This window comes from Cyprinodon variegatus, unplaced genomic scaffold (genome assembly GCF_000732505.1).
Source record: "Cyprinodon variegatus isolate N-32 unplaced genomic scaffold, C_variegatus-1.0 Scaffold923, whole genome shotgun sequence".
Taxonomy (NCBI): domain Eukaryota; kingdom Metazoa; phylum Chordata; class Actinopteri; order Cyprinodontiformes; family Cyprinodontidae; genus Cyprinodon; species Cyprinodon variegatus.
The window spans coordinates 114,156-123,027 of NW_015151376.1; the positions used below are offsets into that span (position 1 = coordinate 114,156).

Here is an 8,872-nt window from a genome sequence, read left to right on the forward strand (position 1 = left end):
TCTGTTTACAGAGTTGGTGCGAAATAAATAAAAAAAAGTCCGACGTTGAGCGGACCAGAGTGACCAGCAGACCTCCGACGGTAACCGCAGCCAGGTCTGTAGTGCACTTCTCTCAGTCTAGGTATGTGTGAACTACCGCTCGTTAATAAATAGTTTTGACTGTTAAAGAAATGCTAAAGAACGTTGCATGTGATGACATCACGAGTACGCTTCTGTTCCAATACACATACATGCTTGCGTGCTCGCGTTCTCGTCAAGTCCGATCTTCCTGCGTTCTCGTCAAGAACGGACTTGACGAGAACGCGAGTACGTACTTGCGTTCTCGAGAATTGAGAAACGGCCCATGAGAAGAAAAGAAAGGCCTCAGAAGAGGCAGATATATCCCAGAATGCTTTGCGCAGAGAGCTCTGTGGGATTTTTTTTGTCACAGAGGCACGCTGTCGCCATAGGCTGTCGCTACCCGACAGTGGTGACTAATAACAAAGATGGTGCAGGCACCACGCAGTGGAGGAGGAGATACATGACCAACAGAGCAAAAAGCAGTGACCATCTTTCCAAACGGTCAGTTAACTGAGTTCGCTATAAAGTCCCCTATACAGTCGCCGCTGTATGTGGACACAGTCAGCTTGTATACGTTATGAGAACAGCACGTTTTAAGCAGGGTGTGCACGAGGAGAAACGGGCTTGTGCACGCTCTTGCACGCACATTTTTTTTTATTTTATTGGAGAAGGCAGGTCTTTTAAAAAATCCTCCACAACACCTTTAAATTAACTGGTTAAAATAGATAGAAATGAGGGAAGGTATGTCTTAAAGTCCAGCTTTTTTCACCAGCCTCCTGGTGCTCTCTGGCCCGATGTCTAAATCACTGAGCAATGCATCATAAAAACAAAACAGTACAGTTCTCAGATGCAGTAAAGTGCTTTATGAGGAAGGTGGTCTCTGCTAGAACTGGCCGGAAGCCAAAGCTCTATTCCTTGCGTTTGCTGAGTCAGCTTTATGCCTGTGTCCTGAACCTTTAGCAAATTATCTAATGAAGGCATGTCTGTGCTGTTGTAGTTCTGAATTTTGCTGAAGCTTCTGTAATTTGGTTTCTGATTCACTGAGCTTTGCTGTAAACTAGCAGCTCTAGTTATCAGTTATCTGCAGACTCACCAGTTCATTATGAGGAGGGCCGCGCTCCTGTAGCTGTGAGCTAACTTGGCCATAAAAAGGAGAATGTACACCGTGTACTTTGCTGAGTTAGTGTCGCTCCCCAACAGGAGAAAGGTCAAGAGCACAAAGGCAAATTTAATGACTGAAGGGGCTGCTGCTCTTGGAAATATATCTGTAAGTTAATCAAATCAGGGAAGAACAGCTCAAAGCGCCCACGCTGACAGCCTTAACAGCATATGTCTGTCAATCAAGGAAGATACACGCTGTTTCCTTCCATGCAGATCATGGACGATGACGAGGGGGGAAAGATTAATCAGCTAAAGCTGAACTGTAGGTAAGACCTTTGATTAATGTTTTATTTTATGTTTTACATTGAAAACAAAAATTGTATCCTGTCTAACTTAATGTTTGAGATTACCAAGATCTACACATATAGATATTGCAACAATGTGCTACCAGCGCCTTACAGGGGAAATAGTGATGATGCTTTTCTGATTTTAGTGAAAACCCAAACATAGCATAATTTTGTTTCTGAAGGTTTTTGAAGAAAACAATTAAATTAAGGTCAAATTTGCATTTGCATGTACTCCAGTTTTTTCCAAAAACTGTTCAACTCAATTCAGTTTATTTATACAGAACCAACACTTGGACAGGCACATCCAGTTCATCCAGTCAGATTGGTTAAAAGCTTTCTATAGAAGAAAAACACTTAACAGACTTCATTGCTGATGAGGATGAGCAAGTGGCGACAGTAGACATCTGCTTGCATCGTTTTGTTGACTCAACAGAAATCCCTTACCCTGAACATGCATGAGGCAAAGGTGGAGAGGAAAAACTCCCTTTTAACAGGAAGAAACCTCAAGCATAACCAGGCTCATTGTGAGCGGCCTTCTGCTGAGGCCGACTGTAGTTATAGGCGACATAAAAAAGGAACACAGAAGAACTATTATATAAATACTTTAAATGTAAGAAAACATCGTCATAAGCTAGTTCCATTAATGGCTTAACGCTGATTTATATTCAGAAACCAGATCGTCTGCATGTGTGTCGCAGTTAACACAGATATGCCCCCATCCATTCCGCAGACACTCTGCTGCACCTCTCTTAAAATTGTAGGTCACAGACCTCAGATTGGTCAAATTTACATCCACTCTACCCTATGCGTATTTCCTGTTTGATGCCTTACCGGCTTATTTTGTTAGTATGACCGCCGTTGTTTTGTTGCTTTCTCATCTCTGGTTCCCCACGTCAGTTCTCCCTGACATTTTGGTTATCTGGATTTTGGTTCCCAGTATTTTCGGATTTCTGCCTCAGTTACCTATTAAATCTGCAAGACTCAACTCTGCCTCCTGATCTCTGCCTTTGGATCCTCAAAAACCTCCATCCAAACCTGACAGAACAAACCAACCCTGAGTGACTGCAGAGGTGGTGTAAATATGGGAGACTGAACCACGACAGGCTAATCAGCAGGTTGGGAGCAGGTGTGGGCAGGACCAACAAGGAGGAAGACAAGGGGAAAGGAAAACAAGCACAAGGGGACAACCAAGGGTAACTTAAGAACTCAAAGAAAGAAATAAACTACAAATACACTGAACACAAATAAACTTAAAAATAAACTCAAGCAGAGGGCAGAACCCTGACAGCAAAACAAAGCTTCCCGGTTCCAGGTTATAATAACTAAATGGTTGGAAGTTTTAACCGATAAAAAATATTTTTTGTTGCTTCAGCTTAAAGATTTCAGAAACTCCTCTACCAACGATGGCTGCAATCAAACACTACTGTGCATTGATCACTAGGAGTGGGGATTGGCAAAGAAGTCATGATTCGGTTCGAATCACGATTCACATGCCACGATGCGATTCTATCACGATGCATCATGATACTTAAAATATTGCGATGCATTACGATACTTTCACTGAGCACTGTTAGAAAAATATACAGCCCTTACCAGTGGCTGACTGGCTGGGTGTGATCTGGTTCATGTCTTCAATTGATACATAACTGAAAGCAACTGAATTCATACATAGCTGTATTTATTGAAACGACTTTTGGAGGTGTTGCCATGAAAACAAATACTGGACAGAAATATTACTATCACTGGTGTGGACACACTGACAAAAAGATCTTAGGATTCATCAAACTTAAAATAACAAAATAAGGATAATCAGTGCCGTTTACAGTGGTCCTTTAAACCAATGAAATGAAAACATTCAAATGTATATTTCCCCTTTTGCAAATGTCGTGCATCATATCAATTTCATTTTTACCTTCTTTGTTTTTAAAGCCAAAATGCATCCAAGCATCTGACTTGAAATGTGATGGAGCCGCGGGGCGAATTTTCATAGTGTCCTCCATGTTTTATTTCATATGACTCGTCGCAGTATCCCACGGCCGGACATGCTTGTGACACAAAGCAGCGGGCGTCAACACATCCGCAGCGACATCTGCTGGACTGGAAGTTGTATTCCACTTGGTTTGGCTGATGTGCGCCAACCATCCATGTATTTTATTTGTTCATTTTTTTTTTTTTCTAATCGATTTTTGCCCTCAAAAGTAGATCACAAAAATTAGAATCGCGATGCATCGTCATGACGATTATTTTGCACACCCTTATTGATCACAGATCCTTTTTAGAGTGGATAAACCTCACTGAAAGCAGAAATGCTTTGTGTAATCATGGAGATGCACATTGTTTTTTTCTACGTATGCTTTTACTTTGAAATCTAGACAGCAACGGGAAGACAGGAAATGCTATGTGGTTTGTTAAGTTTAACACTGAGATGGAATAATTAAATACTTTGAACTTTTGTTCAAAATATCCTCTGAATAAGAAAAACATTATCATCACTGAAATTTTCGCCATATTGGTGCTGATTGAAAATGAGGCCACCCCTGGTGCCCCTTCTAGCCCCGCCCCTGCCTATATATATATATATATATATATATATATATATATATATCTGCATAACCTGCAACATACAGTAACTAATGCTTTGATTCTTCTCTTTAAACACTTTAAAAAGCTTAATGTTTCTTTCTTGTTTTTCAGCAAATCTTTAAACAGCTGTAATTGCAACCAGCATCTGTTGTCTGAATTCTATTTAACACATGCCACACACAGACACAGGCTCACACAAACACAGACATGTTGTGTTGTGGGTCCTGAGGTCGCAGTAAATCTACTTCCAGCGCCTTAGAGGGAAAATAAAATAATTTGGGCTGCCCTCAAACTGCCCTCCACCTCAGGTCGCTTCCGTCAGCATCAGCTCTGCCGGGATCGCTGGTTGACATCTCCTGTCTTGACAGGGAAGGATGAGGATGCAACGTGGTTACGGTGGAAGGACTGGGAACAGGCCATTATGGCGTCGGTGTCCCCATGATACAGAGAGAAACCACCTTCCCTCTGCTTTAAACCAATGAATATGAGCAGAACTCAAAGGGCCTGACATTAATCTGCAGCATTAATCCCTTCATTAGTGTCCAAACCCTCTGCAGCACGCCTAAACAAAGGCCTGTTACTAAAAATAGCCTGGACAGGCAGGGGCTACCAGCTTCTCTTTCAAATGAGTATTTTGGAATATTCTCAATTTAAATTCAACATGACAGTGAGGATATTGAAAGAGGATTTGCTGGAAGCGGATATGCAGAGGCCCTAACAGAAACCTTGTGAGGCAGCCCTGCAATCATGTGATGGCATAATCTAGCACTTTCTAAAATCCTCTGTGGTGCTTTTATGCTGTGTGTTGGTAAATCACAGCGCCAAATCCCTGTGAGCAGAGCACGCTGAGCTGGAGCTGGATCTTTACAATCTCCGGTTAAAATTAAAATATGATCAGAGCTTTTTTTATTTTATTTATGCCAGTCTGCAGAATTAAAATGCCACGTTTGTTAGCTAAGGGGGCCTGTTGTGTTCTCTGGAGAGCTGCATGTGAACGCTGTTTGTTTTCACAACTCTGAGTCACTGGGAACCTATTAATGAGTGCCTTCCATCTGTGCATGCAGTCTTCCAAAAAGTTTTATCTTTCTTACATTTTATCTTTTATTTTACAATGTTTTTTTGTTTGTGATTCAATAATTTTAACAAATGGTGGCTTTAAATACAAAGAAATGAGATATTCATCCATTAGCAGGTCTTTTTTTTTCATGGTGTTAGCGTCTGTCTTTTAAGAGCAGACAAAACCTCCCACGCAGATTCTACCTTGCTTCCGTTTCAGTTGATAACATCACAAAATATGCCGGTTTTTGTAAACAATATGGCAGAAAAATGCTTTGTCTTAAATTCTGAGCCATATGAGAAGCATTCTGAGCTAAAAACAAGCCATAGATGCAATATAAACAATCTATATCTCCTGATCTTCATCTTTTTATATGTTTGTTCAATCATGGCAAAATCTAATTTCTTATTAGATAAATATTTTTTTATGTATGTGTCCTGCAAACCAATGACAGGATGCAAGAACTGAGGCAAATTACAAAAATACAAAAACCAAAAGACCAGAAAACATCAGGGAAAAACTCACGAGGGGAGCCAGAGATGAAGAAGCAACTAAAAAACAACAAAGACAGCACTGAGAGACTGCAGAGGTGGTGTATATAAGGGGAACAGAACAAAGGATGGACTAATTAGCTGAATAAGGAGCAGGTGTGAGTGGAACTAACTAGAAGGAAGCCAAAGTGGAAAGGAAACAAGCACAAGGGGGCAGCAGAGAGTAACTAAAGACTGCTATAATGGAAAATAAACCAAAGATTAAAGCAGAATAACTGGTAACTGATAACTAAAAACTAAGATGGACACTTTTTACCAAATAGACTGAACCATAGGGGTGTAAATCCCACCCACCATGGCGATTCAATTCAGTATCTATTTCCTGACCAAACGATTTGATTATTTTCGATACTCAAGAATACACCACCATTCATTTCCATTAATTGGTTAATTTCTTTTTAGCTTACAGGCTAAACAATGTTTCAAATTTGAAATAAATCATTAAAAGCTGTAATATCATTATGCTTTTTATTTGAGAAACAACAGCAAATAACAGACGTAGTAAAGTCGTATTCCACCTGGGCCTATAAAAACGCCTCTGTGTTATAGATTCTGAAAGGCCTTGCATTAAAAAATGCTGCAAGAGGAAAGAGGGTCTTGGCTAAAGGAAGCGAGGTAGGAAGGCAAAATAGGTTTAGCGCCACCGCAGCATGGGAGTCTGAATTACATCCAGGAGCAAATGGATTAAAATAGACCGGAGAAGAAAAAAACATGAATGGATTATCTTGCGGACGCGTCGATGCATCGGATCGTCGGCTGTTGAATCGATGCATCGATACAAAACGATTATTTTTTTACACCCCTACTGAATGATCTGACCATATTGTCTTGAGATGATATGTGCTGTGAATTTGTGCTATATAAATATATAAATAAACTGGAATTAAATTGTATGTTGAAAGTATGGTGTTGATTCAATGTTTTGTCTAATTCAACTTTGTGAGTTATTTCCTCGAAAGGTTCGCTGTTAATAAAGGTGTTTAATTCAAAGAGTTGATTTCAAAGTAAACAGCAGTTTCTATCAGAAAGCCAACCTATCTGTGAACATTTATCTCTTAAAACAGAAGTTACCAACAGCAGTGGATTTGTAGGTGCAGTGGGAAGGTGGTTCTTTCCATGAGGTGTTGATGGTGTTTACTTTGCTTTTTTCTTAGATTTTAGTTTTCAAATGCTTTTTTATTTGTTTTTCCCTTTTTTACAGATTTTATTTTATTTTTTTTATATTGCTCTTTTTTAGATTAAGTTTTCCAAATTCCCTTCTTGTCAAATTGAATTTTACAGATCAAATTCTTTTNAGTTTTCCAAATTCCCTTCTTGTCAAATTGAATTTTACAGATCAAATTCTTTTAACTTCATGGCCAATAGGTTAGTTGTATCCATGAAGACCAATAAAATCCACTTTCACTCCTAACAGAGGAGAGCCCGGCCCCAGAAGGGAAGAGAGTCTGATCTGTAAAATGCAATTTGAAAAGAATAATAATTATAAACCTTAACCTGGTGAAGAAAAAAATGGGAAATTTAAATTTGAATGTATAGAAACAGTAAAAAAGAAAAGTAATCAGTAAAAAAAGAAACAAAACGAAATAAGACAGCAAAATTAATATTAAAGTTTCAATTTTGGATTGCTTTTTTTAAATTTCCATTTACAAAGCGGTATGCTTTTTTTTTCTATTTCTAAATTGCATTGTTTGCTTTCAAAAAGAATGAAACTTAATTTACCCCATAGATTTGTCCATCCCCATTACAGTAAATCCATCTCCAAGCTTTTAACGTTAGCTTTTAGCTAAACATGTAACTATAAAGTAAACTAAACAATTTAGCTAACCAAGTTGGAATTCATTAATACAAACAGTCAGGACATTATGACAAAAATATGCACAGATCACATGAAAAAAAAACTCTAATTAAATAGCAAAGTTACTGAATTCAATTCAGTTTATTTCTACAGCGCCAATTCACACCACATGTCATCTTAAGGTACTTCGCAGTTCACCAGATCATACAGTTATATTAATTCAAAGTTTTCTATCTAAGGAAAACCATCGACTCATTAACTCGAATGCAATCCCTAGCACTAAGCATGCTTGTAGCGACAGTGGAGAGGAAAAACAAGACATGCTCTTTGCAACAATAATGGATTAGTGTTCACTCCATAGATGCATGCAGCGTTCATGCAGAATACAAGTAAACACTGCTAAGATGTATAAAACTGAAATATTTTATAGGATTCAAACTTAGTTTGATCAAGTTCCCAGAAATGTCTGGTGTAGCTTTAAAATCTATGGGCCTGTGTTCACCAGTGTTGACAGACTGGGCCAAAAACACAGCTCCTGACCTTTGTCTTTGTTTGCAGTAGACACCATGGTTCTGTTTTAAATGACACCATCAGAGAGAGTAAGTCAACCTGGAGAGCACAGGTTGTGCAGAGCTTTAACCAACAGTTTCACCTCTTTAAAACATGAATGAGGACATATCAGGTCACAGGATTCATTGCAAACTCTTCATAAACCGATTTTGCTTCCAAACTTATACATGATTTTATTTATTCTTCTGTGTGTTTTTGGTCTCTGACACAACAGGTCAGACAAAGATGCATAGAAGCAGCAAAAGAAACCATTTCTCCAGTGAAACACGTCTCCGTTTTAAATGACAATAAGATTTGTTTCCTCCACATCCAGACGAAAGGCATCCCGCAAGGGCAGGAGGAAGAGGAGTGAGAGGAGGAAGAGGGTGTCAGGGAGAATGAAGCAGCCTCACCTTAGCAGTGATGTCTGCAGAGGCTTTGGGTCCAGCGCGAGTCCTTCATCGGAGTTCAGCCGCTGTTTGCGGATAGAAAGATGCAGCGTTATATCCCAGCGTCTCGTGCCTGTGATGCTGCTGCTGCTGTTGCCATGGTTATATATTCGTTCTGTGTGTTCTGCAGCCCCTCTTCGCTGCTCTATCCGCTTCAGCTCCGTCTCTCTCTCTCTTTTCTCTCGCTCGTTTCTCTCTCTCTCTTAATTTCGGGAAGTGCGGCAGCGTCGCGACGCGCAGTGACTCTCTGGGTTTAACGCAGCGTCTAAATCCAAACATGCTGAATGCAGCAGATCAGCCATTCTGATCAATATTATTATTATTATTATTATTATTATTATTATTATTATTATTATTATTATTATTATTATTATTATTAT

At 39.3% G+C, this 8,872-nt stretch overlaps 1 protein-coding gene across 1 annotated transcript in view; it reads right to left on the bottom strand.

The window, feature by feature from the left end:
* fam135b (family with sequence similarity 135 member B) overlaps positions 1–8,633 on the bottom strand; it is a 97,760-nt gene extending 89,127 nt beyond the window's left edge. The window contains exon 1 of the mRNA XM_015398285.1: positions 8,457–8,633. The gene's annotated coding sequence lies outside the window, so the exon portion shown is untranslated. The remainder of the gene's footprint in view (positions 1–8,456) is intronic.
* Between the last annotated feature and the right edge of the window lie 239 nt (positions 8,634–8,872).